At 36.5% G+C, this 14,410-nt stretch overlaps 1 protein-coding gene across 2 annotated transcripts in view; it reads right to left on the bottom strand.

Moving 5' to 3' along the window:
• Positions 1-12,142, bottom strand: part of LOC150090550 (protein meiotic P26-like) — a 187,433-nt gene extending 175,291 nt beyond the window's left edge. For both annotated transcript variants that reach the window (XM_090371419.1, XM_090371429.1), the window contains exon 1: positions 12,049-12,142. The gene's annotated coding sequence lies outside the window, so the exon portion shown is untranslated. The remainder of the gene's footprint in view (positions 1-12,048) is intronic.
• Between the last annotated feature and the right edge of the window lie 2,268 nt (positions 12,143-14,410).

Here is a 14,410-nt window from a genome sequence, read left to right as displayed (position 1 = left end):
GGTAATCAGATAGATAACCAAAATTAGTAGTTTTTAGTAATCTGCACCTTCCATCTTGTTTCACAATGTTTGGTATAGAAAATTATGTAAAGAAACAAGCTGATAGCATCAGCAAAAAAAAAAAAAAAAAACTAAATTTCAAAACAAAATTTCTTATAAATATTTAAAAAGCTGAAGGAATTTATAGCATAGACAATTGTTAAATTTAAGGGTCTGTGGAAAATTTTTAAAACTAAATGGGGGTCCTATTGTTACTAAAGTTTGAGAATTGCTGCTATATATCATTGACAGAACCCGATGAGATGTCCTAGCAGCCTGTTTATGCTGCTCAGAAAACTTTGTATCAAACTGCAGAATTACCTCTTTTTTTTTTTTTTTTCCTCCACTACCTTGAGTGTAATACTACCCAATTAGTATGTTATTCTGGGATTACTTTTATTCCCATATGCAGTATACTTTGCATTTTCCAATGTTAAACCTCAATTACCACCTCTCAGCCTATCTGCCCAATTTTCTAGATCTTGCTGCAGTAATATACCTCAAGTGCTCTCATTAACTATCCTGCCAACCTTCATATCATCTGCAAACTTTGATATACTATTAATAAATATTGAAAACAATAAAGGGTTGAACACTGAACCCTGAGAGGCTCCACATACAATATTAGTCAATGAAGAGCAGTGCCCATGAATAACCACTCTCTGCCTTCTGCCACTGAACCATACCTTTATCCAAAGCAGTAACTTGCTCCTAATTTCACACTGCTCCAATTTGTACAAGTCTTTTACACAGAACAGTATCAAAAGCTTTGCTGAAATTTAAGTAAACAATATTTTTTTTTTTTGCATCCAGTCCCTTTGTTACTGTCACAGTAGCTAATCAGATTGGTTGGAGATATCCCCCTTAACAAATCTGTACAACTCTTTTCCTGCCAAAATAATCCTGCAATACAAACTTTGTAGGTTTCTGTGTCTCCTGCTAATTTATAATTTCATTCTTTTTTCTTTTCTGACACTAGTCTCATCAGTTCATCTGACATCCATTTAAGCTGAAACCTTAAACAGTATCTCTTAGGTGGTATAAAATTCTAAGTAGCTTCTGTGAATACTTCTCTGAATGTTTCCAATTTAGAATTTGCAGTTGGTTCCACTGAAAGGAATTTAACTGTCTGAGACCATTGTAGTTGCCTTTATGAAAGCAAAATCCCTTTCCTTTACCCTTGACATTAGTTATATAAAGTAGGTACCATATCAACATATTATGATCGCTGACACCTAGTGGTTCCTTTATCTGGAGATTGTTAATGCACAGAGAGTTGCTGCTAATAATCAGATCAAGAGTATTGCTCTCTCTTGTTGCCTCTCTCTAACATGTCGCTGTAGAAAGCGTGTCATGCAATAAATTCAGATTTCTGCTACCGTACTGAATAACCAACCGACAAGTACCCCATGATAAGACTCTCTGATTTACTGGTCCATTCTATTTGTCTGTGTAACTGTTCATTATTCATTAGAGGCCAAGTAACTGTTCAGTTACTTGGCCTATAGCAGACTTCTGCTCTCATTTTAGACTTCTGCTCTCATTTCCCAGTGCTTATTGTCCATCAAACTATCCCCTCTCTCTCTCTCTCCCTTTCTGTGCACCCCACATTTGCATCCCTTGTGTCTGAGTGACACCAGTTTCCAATATCCCTACGTCTCCATTTTGATGACTTAATTAGTACTTCAAATTTGTTTACTACACTCCAGCATTAGTGTACAGGCAAGTATACATGCACCTGTTTTTACTCTTAATAATCCTAACACAGTCCATGTAATTATTTGTCCCATAAGAACCTCAAGCCAGCCTTTTAACCCTTTCCAGGTTGCTGCACATCCCAATAAAAGCAGTAAGGATCACTTTTACCTCTGTTTGTGGCTACTGTGAATCTGTTAGTCTGCGCATCCCCTCCCAAGTTAGCAGCTTCCTGACCCACCGAACACTGTCTCAATAGTCAATGAAAATTCTTGCACCCCTTTTATTTAAGTACAATAAAATTCCCCAACATATGCAAGAGATGCGTTCCAGGTCTTCTTATGTAAGTAGAGTTTTACTTAACTTGGGAATGACTAATAAAATATTATTACTATATCCTTGATATGCCAATATTACGAAAACCACATATCCTCAGAAGAATGAAGAAAAATAGTTATTTTTTCAATTAATTAGTTATAATTTTTATATATTAGTTATATATATAGAAAAATAGTTATATATTTTTAATTAGTTCAATTAAAAACTTTATCTGGGGACAGCAGTGAAGTAGCCAGAGTGACACATAAGAAAAGAAAACATAAAAGGAAGGAAAAATGCATGTTATTGTACTGTACAGACCAATATGTATTTCGTAGCCTTGGTTATTATAAGTGACTGGACTGGTGCCAATCCCTTCACCACTTCTTGCATTGACGCTGACAAATTTAAATTCCGGACGATACTTGTTAATGTTTGACCATTTTCATACATCCTTATTATTTTAATTTTCTGATCCAAATCGATCGCTTTCCTTTTCTTGGTAGATTTACTAGTACTGCTATCTCTTAGTCAGCACCATGATAACGGTCAAAGTAAAGAGCTTCACAGGGTTAAGGCAGAAACACACTATTATCACCTCACAAGAGCTCACATTTTACCAAAGCACATTTCTGGAGGTCACAACCATAAAAAAAAAAAAAAATTTTCACTTTCCAGTTTATTGGGCTTTTCTGTTAGTGCAATTCATTATAAACAGGTATTGCATTTGCAATAATACTGAATTCTGTGGGTTTTTATGTTATTAGGGTGAAATGTGTGTCCCCTCACTGAAATCTTCGCTCATAAAAAAAAAATAAACTTTCAGAATCTTCTCTTCATTCCTATTTTTGAAGCTTCTTAAACTTGTCACTCACTTGTGCATGCCATGTTCGTTGTTACTGATTGCTTATTTATTTTTTTCTGTTTTAAATTTTATAATCCTTAAAAAAAAAATTACGTGTCCGAAGTTACATAACTCGGGGACTTACTGTATATTCTACCCCTGTAAAAATGGCCTCTCCTATTAACAAGCACACATCATGCTGAGAAAAATCTTACTCCATGAGCCTTGCACAGTCTCTCCAAGGGCAAACTGATTGACAAGGATCTCTCGTCATGTACAGGAACTCCCAGACTTACGCAATATTCAACTTTACATACTTTTTTTGCCTACCGGAGCAAACTTAAAAAAATTGTGGAAACATATTTTGCATCCCACAGGAATAGATGGAGGTATCATGAAAATATCGTAATGTGATACGAATAACACATTGTTTTTTTTTGTAATTCGTTCCAAGTCCTTGGAAGTTGAAAATTTCGCTATATTACTAAGATCTCTCTACAAGGTCATATTTATAATGGAAACTGCACTACCCTTTCATCGTTATCGTATATTCTGTTATAAATTATAAGAAGCAATTTTGAATGCCTTTGTGACATTTTTCAAAAATCTATTTCTGGAAGTCACGACTATAAAACAATTTGCACTTTCCGGTTTATTGGGCTTTTCTGTTTGTGCGTCTAATTATAAACGGTATCTTATTGCATTTGCGATAATCCCAATAACTGCAGTTGTGTGGGTTTTTATGCTATTATGGTGAAATGTGTTTCCCCTTCACTGAAATCTTCAATCAATCATATAAAAAACAAATTTTCAAAAACCTCTTCATTCCTATTTACTTATTACAATGATGAAATGAAAGGGACCAACAGAAAGTGCAAGTGCTGGAAGTGCCAGGACACAAAACAAAATTATTTAGAAATGAAGATGATTAAGAAGTACGAAGCAGGACAAAGTTTGTCATCTATTGCAAGAGAATTAGATCTCACTGCTTCAACAGTGAATACTATTTTAAAGGACAGTGCGTGTATAAAAGAACATGTCACAGGATCAATGCACTTAAGATCAACAGTGATCACAAAACAGCATTCAGGTGCTATATCAAAGATGGAACAGTTGTTAATAATATGGATGGAAAATCAGATTTAAAAGTGAGTGCCCCTGAGTCTAACGACCATTCAAACAAAAGCAACAAGTACTAAGTACAGCGAACCCCAACCCAAGTAACAGGTTCAAGCATCGCGCTGGTTTCCACAACGTTAAAGTATGCGGTGAAGTCACCAGTGGCGGCTGATTCTGCACCTGCAGAGAAATTTTGTGATGTGTTGGAAAAAATTATTGATGAAGGCAGCTATTCAACGCAGCAATTTTTTAACGCTGACGAGACTGCTCTGTATTGGAAAAAAATGCCGGATCGAAAATACATTGCCAAAGTGCAAAAGACAATTCCAGGTTTCAAGGCTTCAAAAGATAGGGCCACGCTCCAGCTTGGGGCTAATGCAACAGGAGATTATAGATTAATACCACTGCTTGTGTATCATTCTGGAAATCCTCGTGCATTTAAGGGCATCAATAAAGCCATCCTATCCGTGCATTTCCGATCGAACCAGAGAGCACGGAAACAATATATCTCTCTTTGAGGATTGGTTTAAACGCTGCTTCATTCCCGAGGTTGAAAAATATTGTAAAGACAACGATGTTCCTTTCAAGATTTTGCTTCTATTAAATAATACTCCTGAACACCCTACACATCCAGATGATTTCAATTCAAACGTCAGAGTCATATTTCTACCGCCAAACACAACTTCACTCATCCAACCTATGGATCAGGGTGTTATTTCGAATTTAAAAGCATACTATTCACGCACATCATTTTCTCAGGCATTGTCTAGACCAGGGGTGGGCAACTTTTTTCGTCAGCGGGCCGAATGAAATTTTCGCATCATGATGCGGACCGGAATAGATTGAACGATTTAATAAAAAAAATCAGAACCTAAAAAAAAAAAAAATGTTATATTACTTGAATTACCAAATTATTAATATTTTTTAAAAAAAAAAGCTGAATGTCCAATTATCATTGAAAATTGCGGCATTCGGCATCAATTTTTCTTTTTTTTTTTTTAATTGGCTCATTTTATGGGCTATAAATTATATTAAATTAAAAATTGTAATAATTAGAAAAGGCATAAAACATAAAATATCTCGCACCAATATTATTTTTTTTCAATAAGAAGTCAAACCCAAAGGAACTTCGTTCGATCGATGCTACAATAATAATTAGGAAATAACTCTTTGACGTTACGTAGAATCACTTGGTTACTGTTGTACTGGCCGCGATTCCCGATTGAACCGAATTAAGCCGAACGCTTACGGCGAGTGTAGTCAGGTATGGATTTTCTATATTTATGCATTTACCGAGGGGGCCGGATTCAACATCGTCGGGGGAGGGTGTGACTGGGGGGGGGAAGACTGTTGCCCACCCCTGGTCTAGACAATGAGAAAAATTTTACGTTAAGAGACTTTTGGAAATCTTACAATATTTACCACGCCATCTTAAACATTAATAAGGCCTGGGCAGAAATTACTAAAAGTTGCTTAAATGGCGAATGGAATAAAATATGCCCATGGCACGTAAAAGGCTTCGAAGGATTTGAAAAAGGCGAATCATATGAAGAGGTTACAGATAAGATTGTAAAGGTTGCAGAGCTACTTCAGTTGGAGGTTGATGCCAAAGACGGGGAGGAGCTACCAAAGTTGCCTCTATGCCAAAGACAGAGGAAGAAGAGAAGGAATTATCTAACGAAGAACTTAATGACTTGCAGTGAGCGATGGTGAAAGAAGAAAATGCTGACGAAGCTCAAGATGAATCAAATGAGTAGCTTCATCACCAAAGAGATGTGGCAATGGCATTTCGTGAAATTGCATCGGCAATGGCGACGTTTGAGAAGATGGATCCTGACAGCAAACGATTTTTAAAAGTTAACAGAGGGGTGAATGATATGCTTGCTGGCTACAAAGAAATCTACGATGAAAAGAAAAAGCCACTGTCCAGTCATCCATTAATATGTTATTTCATAAAGTTGAGCGTCCGACCCCTTGTAAATCCCCACAGCCCTCAACCTCTGAGCGGCGTACTTATCAGTGGAAGACGTCGATTCTGGCAACAATGCTCGAGAGGTAAAAAACTTACTGATATTATGCCTGTCTCTTTTTTTTTTGTAATTTTATAATTAAAATTTTTTTAAATTGCACGCTTTTGTAATTTTTCCTGCACATGAGATAAAAAATTGAATAAATAATTCTATTTCCATGTTTGTCGAACATTTCTTTTTTGATTCAATCAATTCAGCAAACACAGTTGCGAGTGCTGCACAAGCATGGGAGAAATTCCGACTTACGTAAAATCCGACTTGCGTAGCATTCCGCGGAATGCAACCCTTACGTAAGTCTGGGAGTTCCTGTACTCATGTCTGGACAGAATTGCAGATATTTTCAGATTTAATCCTAACTTGTGGCCTTGTCTGTCTTGTACTTTTTAAGTAAATCCTTAGATATCCTATTCTTAATATCATTAGTACCAATGTGTACAACAGTATCACCTTTTCTGCCCTTAAGATAAGTGCTCTGTAATGTTAACTAAAGCCTCTGGTAGGTTGATTGTTTACTGATAAATACCAAAAATGTGTCCAGGATCTTTTATTTCTGCTGCAAATAAAAAGGTAAATTAAATTGCTCATTCCCAAATTCTGGTTTGTTTCCATAATTTCTCAATTGATGTGAGTAGGTTCTTTAATGACTTGGAATACTTTTCTATACTTAAGGTAAATACTTTAGAGCATAAATTCAAAAATTACAATGTATATAAAGAAATGACAATTTCTAGCTGAAGTTTTCCATCCTTGTGAACCTCTTGCCTTGGCCATCTTGGAGTCCAAATATTCTTTATATATACATTTCAAAACATTAACTAATCAAATTTGAAAATACAGAAATATTATTATTATAAGAACATAACTGGCATCCACTGACAAACAGAAAACTCACAGAACTAACTTTTCTTCTTTGGTTATTCTTGTTACTTCTGCTGTTTCGAATAACTGTATCAGAAAATTTACAGTGTGAAGTCCAATATAAACTAAACTAGTTTCTTCTGTCTTTACAAACCATCCATGGTATGAGAATAATACAGGTTTCAACAATCATATGTATGCAGTATGACTGAAAAAAAAAAAAAAAAAAAAAAAAAAATGCAATAAGTGGTGGTGAAAGAAATTAACAGCTAAGATTCAGATAGATAAAGTCATCCTTTAATAGATATCTGTGATTTAATACTCAAGCCTTTCAAAGTCTTATATATTATACACCAATGAGCCAAAACATTATGACCACCTACCTAATATGATGTTGGTCCTCCACGTACAGCCAAAACAGCTAGTACTCTGAGAGGCATGGACGCTACAAGATTTCTAAATGTGTCTTGGGATATCTGGTACCAACATGCAACCAGCAGATCCTTTAACTCCTGTAAGGTCCATGGTTGAGACGCTGCAGATCGGAGTTGTTGTTCCAACACAAACTACAGATGCTCGATGGAATTGACGTCTGGGGAATTTGGAGGCCAGGGCAATACCTGGAAATCTTCCTCATGTTCTGTGAACCAGTCTCGAACAATCCGGACAGTGTGGCATGGCACATTATCTTGCTGAATGAAGGCACCACCAGAGGGGAAGACCGTTGCCATGAAAGGGTGTATCTGGTCAACAATGATGTATAGGTAGGTGGTAGATGCCAAAGTGTCCAGCACAGGGATGACTAGACCCAGGGTATCCCAGCAGAACATCCCATGGTGCATCCCGGCACCATCACTTCCCCAGGTAAACGATGCACACGTACCTGGCCATCCACATGGTGCAACAGACCAGACGACCTTCTTCCAATCACTCAAAGTCCAGTTTCAATGCTTGCATACCCATTGCAGACACTGTCGCCAGTGAACCGTAGTTAGCATGGGCACTCGGAGCGGCCTACATCAATGCAGCCCCATTTTCAGCAGGGTTCGATGTACTGGGACAAATTACTCCCATCACCAGCGAGTTGTGTCACATTCGTCCTTCTGTTGCCACGTACCATCCGGGAGATCCTTCGCACACCTCGAACATCGATGAGCCATGGTCATCTAACACCTCGCCAGCGATTCATGGGTTCCCCCTCCTCAGACCACTTTCGGTAGGTACTAACCATAGCTGACCGTGAGCACCCCACCAGCCATGCCGTTTCGGATATACCCTGACCCAGTCATCTGGCATTACAATTTGGCCTTTGTCAAACTCTCTTAAGTCTGCTGCCTTTCCCATCTGAAGAACAAGAGTAACACTGATTAACGGAGCTCAGTATCAGGTGTTTTTTATACAGTGTGCCGACCTGTGCACGCACCGTAGTTCACCTGCAGTTTCTTCGATTTGCATAACAACTTGCTGGTCAATGTTTTGGCTCACCAGTGTATCTTAGATGCTATCTCCAAGCAGACATCTGGTTTCAGAACTTTGCAATCCTAAATTTGTCTCTATAAGAATTTTTTTTATATCAATAACTAATCCTGTTGCTCTTCACTGCACTCTCTCTATAGTAGATCCACATTCTGAAATGAAATCTCCAAAAATGTATGGAATACAAGTTGAGGCTTAATCAAGGCTTTACACAATGAAATAATACCACTTTGTCCTTAATGGCAAAATTCCTGTATCCATTTGCTAACGGGACAACCTGTCTATGCTGCTGAGAAAAAAATAATTGTCTCATTGATATAATTCAAGTTACAGGGAGAGATGTTTTGACTAAATTACAGGAAGTTTTATTTTAGCCAGCGAGTTATAAATTACTGGAATAAGTTACCTTCATGGGTGGTTGAGGTGGACAGTTTAGGGAAATTCAAAGGTCAGCTGGATAGTTACCTAAGGGAGGAGGGAAATGCATAGGTTGTCTATTTCCTCTTCTTTTATTATTTTTTTTGCTGGTGTAGCATAAGCCTTGGGCTTCCTTGCACCATGTGGCCATTACTAATACTAATTAAAATTATTCTCAATCATTTTCATTATCAACTATCTTAAATTTGTTGCTTGCCAGGTATAACTGCAATATTTTATTTTAATTATCATTTTTCAGACCAACTGAATAATTCATTTGGGTCAAGTTGAAACTGAATACCTTAGCTACTACTAATTTACCAGCATTCCCACCTTTGTTTTGACAGCAAACTTTGTGTCACACCTGTTATAACTTTAATGTCATTTACAAATATCAGAAATGGACAATATACCACCAAACCCTGTAGCACCATTCTCACGACAATAGCCATTTATAGCCACCCTTTCTCTTTATTGGTCAATCTTTTTTGCACCATAATGCTTGCCCAGAGTCCTTCATGACAGCATAGTGAGTTCACCACTGTGAATCAGAGGCTGGAAGAATACTTCATCAGGTTACAAGACACCAAGCTACTGAAAACCTCTGGACTGATTTGCAAAGGACTACTTAATATGCTTGCTGAAATAATAACAGTTAACCCAGTGGTATATCCAGTGTCATTGTAAAGGGGGAGGGCATGGTGACCAGGTGCAGGTATCATCGTAAGGGAGGCATAGTAACCAGGTTTTTGAGTTTTTTTTTAAAATGCTTCCTGCGTTTTTTTTTTTTTAATTTGAAATTTTTGGTTTGGGGGGGGGGATATGCCCCCTCTGCCCACCCTTGAATACACCTGTGAATTAACCCAGAAAAACAGCAGGCAAATCCTACAGAAGCAGTGAGGTAAGCAGATAGGATGGGAGAATGTTCCTGCTAGCACATGTCAAGGCCACTTCTACCCGGTCTACCTTTCATACCACACAAGCCATTTACACAAGTGCACAGTGGCTTCAAGGATTCCATGTGTTTTAGAATACTTAATAATAAGCACTTTCAAAATTATTGATAACATTACCATATTTTGGCATGCACTGAATTTCAGTTTTTTGCCTCTAAAATTGATGCTTAATCACATATTCACCACTTAAGTTCATCCCTCTTTTTACATAGTCATCTTTTGCATCTATGTAGTGGTGTATTATTATTATGATTATTGGCCATATGGTACAAGGAAGCCTGAGGCTTATGCCACACCAGCCAAAAAAAATTCCCAAGTTACCCTGAGAGAGAGAGAGAGAGAGAGAGAGAGAGAGAGAGAGAGAGAGGAAGAAAGAATCAGAAGTAGAAAGAAATCTATAAGAAAGAGAAGAATGATGATATTCAGCTCAGGACACTGGGTGTGCCAAGCTCACCAGATGTGAGCCCCTGGGCTTATGGTGAAATCTACATCAAAAACTACAATTATTTTTTAATTCAGTTATTCATTCTTTATTTTAAAAGCATATAATATTTTTTTTTTTTTTTACACTGCACAGTAAACTGTGAAGCATTAAGCATATACTGTACAATCACTGCTACTCCCTTATGTAAGAGGTCACAAATCTCCATCTTTATCCTACTGAGATCCTTGCCACTGTAATGCAGGAATAGCCTCTAGTTTGTAATTAATATTTGTAACTTCAGTTTTAAAGAACTCCCTACTGTGTTACCATATGTATTTTTTAAACTTCTTCAAGAAAGTATTATTTCAGATAAATAATCATATAGACATTAAAACGTGCATATACTATATAATTTCATTGGGGCATGCAACTGGGGGGGGACAAAAAAACAATTTCTTATTATAATCTTTGAAAACATTCAACTGAAATGCATATTTTACAGCTAAGTGATCCCTCAAAATAGCTACCCTTTGGCCAGTCACTAGACTAGCTAGCCTGCTTAACACAATTACTTTTGGCAGCCCTCTACAATATGGGGGTTCGAGGAATGAGCCAGACAGGATATATGGAAAGGTGTCTCTGCCTATAAATGGTGTTTGTTGTGGTTATGAAAAAAAAAATCTACATTATACTTTACATAACAATGTGAAATTGTCAAACGAATGCAGTGAGATTCCTTTCACATTCTGAACTTGTACTTATTTTTCTGAGGTCAATTTATAAAGAACGTCTCTAAGTTGTTTTTTTTGTTGTTGTTTTTAAGTATACACCTATTAGGCACACTGCCTATAATAAAATATTCAATTACAGTAACTAAAATTAACTGAACCAGCAATTTATTCTGAAGTACGAGTGAACAGTAAAGGCCAATTTTAATTAATGAAAGAACTATTCTAAAGTTGCTACCAGCAGAACCATAATACCAAAATGGATTTTGAAGAATAAGGATAAGGCAGGAAAATGAACTGCTATAGCTATGGAAGGACATTACGTGGTTGTTTTCCACGAAGATCACTACATTTAACAACTCTTATACCACGTGAAATTAATAACTTCTTAATTTCACATGGTAGTAGTAGTAGTTATTAAATATAGTAATTAAACTGAACTTCCTCACTAAAATGTATTCTAAATGACCACGACTCGAAATTTCAGAGTTATATAAATTAATACATGAAAAACAACGGGAAACTAAATATGAAGTAATTTAGTAATAATTACAATAATAACAGCAAAGAGATAAATATGCAATTTAAATAGTGTAGTATAAGAGTCTCGGAGCTCACGTGTCAGAAAAATGAACTTCTCTATAAACAAACACATTAGTCAGGTATCTACTAGATAGAGAATTGTAACAACTCAATATTATGCAAAGTAAACACCAAGGATTGGGGGGGGAGTGAATACGGAACGAACGTATCGAAATCACATCGCAATGTGCATTTCTTGAGAATGTGAGTGGTCGATAACGTACCTTAATAGAAAGAATATCAATTTTGGCCAATAAGAGCCACTCATGCTGGTCAAAATGAAACGCACAATGAAAAGAACATCTCTAAGCAGTCATCTTAATTGCATTCGGCAAAGAGTGAAATGAATTACATTTTAATGGCGCCATTAATTATTACACGAGGCCAGATAAAATTATTCCTAGATTACAATTGACAGCACCTTCTACACGTATAAACACCCGAATTAATAACACAAACTCGTATTTTATCTAAAATTACATGGAAATTATATTAATTACGACGCACAGAAACAAATCATAATCATATGCAAAAATATGGTAGGAAAAAATTTAACACTTACCTGAGTATAATCACAGATGAACGTATATATTATTTTAAGATAAACGCTTTAAATTTTGTCGTAAAAAGAAAAACAATTAAATAGAGTAACAAAACATTTCACCAAAATAAAATACCGCATAGCTAAGCACCCGCCATACTTTAAGAACTGGATTTCGAGGGGCGTATTGACCATGCGCAACAAGTATGCGTGTTTCCGAAGGTCATTTTTCTTGTTTCTTTTTTATGAAATTAACATGTCGTGCCTTTGCGGAAATAATTCAAATAAACATTGAAGCGGTGGCCGGAAATACTCTCCACCAAATTTTGGGCTATTTTTAGTTTCAAATTGTAAACAAACTATCCTGAAAATATCGCGATACGATATCATTTCACCAGAATACAGTATACAGTACAAAACATGAAAGAAATTTCTTTAATAAACTCACACACTGCCTGTATTTCTTTACCAAATAATAATAATAATAATATTAATAATACAATACAATTCAATTTCTTCATCTAAAATTTTGTTTACAATTGATAAAGTATTAAATTTCTTGACAACAAATTAAAATTCATCACATAAAACAGTTTTACATACAAATTTATCATTTAACAGAAATTATAAAGAAATAACTACACATAATACAGCCACACAGTATACAGAGAGTACTACATATATGCATAGCAACTCTGAACTACTGTATCGATAACTGTATTTTTAACTATATCAAAAATTTTCTTATTAACAACTTTAATTTGAAAATAGGATAAGAATAATTATTATGATTATTATTATTAAGGGGCGCGATGTTTTATTATTAATGGATTCGAAACTGGGTCTATCAGGCTGGTAAACCCGGGTTCGAATCTCGCATTCGTGGAAGAGAACGAGGTTCTATTACGCTGAGAGACCAATATAATATTAAATGATAAAAATAACATCGCGAAAGTTACTCCATTGGACTTACCTTCCCCATGGTGGGAGCGACGGCTGCGGCAGATAGTGGCGCCATCTGGTGTTACTCGCGAGACTTAATAAATAAATAAACCGGACATAAGCCGAAGCTAAACAAGTCCACCTCCATAGTTGGATGATGCCGCAGATAAATATTGTTCATACTGCATCGAGTGTGGCGCATGATAAAGTCACTCGCGTTCAGGCTTAGGGTCGATTAGAAAAGTTGGAGACAGTCTCCCGAGCAAGACAGTGGAGCAAGTGGCGCTGTCGCCCGTAAGGCTACAAGAGAAGGGCAAGACCATCCAGCTCCACCAACTGGAAGTGTTTCCTGCGCAACTGCGCTAGTGACCACCCAGGAATGAAGAAAACACCAACGCATGAAGTGGAGCATTGAAATGAATGCATACATCATGCAAGCATACTATGAAAAAAACATGTGAGAGATGCGTGTGTCCGTACACCATATGAAAATCGTTGTTTGCCTTGAAAGTGCTTTCCTGGTGTACTTTATTTCAGACATGTCATTCTCTGATAAAGCCGCAATTAATGTTTACTCTCGAGTATATAATAAATCTCATTGGTCTATAGCAATAGACCAATAAGATTGGTCTATTGCTATAGACCAATCTCATTACTTCCGAATTTAGCGTTTAATTCAAATGAAAATTAATGAATGGATGATTAGACATAATATTACTTTACAGTATCAATGTGGTTTTGTTAAACGTTTATCTGCTGAAGATGCTGCTGGTGAATTGTTAAAGAGTATACAGACAGCCCAATCTAAATATGTACTAGATTTGTAGATTGATTTTGAAGGTGCTTTTCATACTGTATGGCATCAAAGTGTACTGTATTCCCTAAGAAAATTACACTGCCCTAAATATCTCTACAGTTTAATTAGAAGTTATTTAATAAATAGCCACAGGTAGTTGTATGTTAACACCATCTTAGATATAGTAAGCAGGTTTCAAGAGGTTGTCCCCAAGGCTCTGTCTAGGGGGTCTCTTCTTTGGAAACTTGTCCTAAAGTTATGGCTAACGGAAAAGTTTGATTTTTGCAAAAGGATACCATATGCAGATGATCTTGTTATCTGTTTTCCAGGTAAGTCCAGGTTGATGTTAGAAATAAATGCTAAGGTTGTAACGCAGAGTTTAGTCTCATGGGCTAGACTGCATAAGTTAAAAATTCCTTCAAAGAAAACTGTTATGGTGGTTTTTAAAGGTAGATTGGATCCAGGTAGACCCCCAAGGTAGATCCAGGTAGACCCCCAAGGGTCTTCTTATTGGAGGGTAAACAAATTCCAATGGTGGAGAAGACTAAGCACTCAGGAATAATTTTTGACAGTCGGTTATCTTTTGTGCCACATTTGACATTTACGAATGATAAGGTCAAAAAATTTTCATCTGCAGTGATAAGA

This window comes from Mastigoproctus giganteus, chromosome 1, assembly GCF_048544385.1.
Source record: "Mastigoproctus giganteus isolate SK-2022 chromosome 1, ASM4854438v1, whole genome shotgun sequence".
NCBI lineage: Eukaryota > Metazoa > Arthropoda > Arachnida > Uropygi > Thelyphonidae > Mastigoproctus > Mastigoproctus giganteus.
The sequence above is the reverse complement of the archived record's forward strand: the minus strand, read 5'-3'. Positions and strand labels throughout refer to the sequence as shown.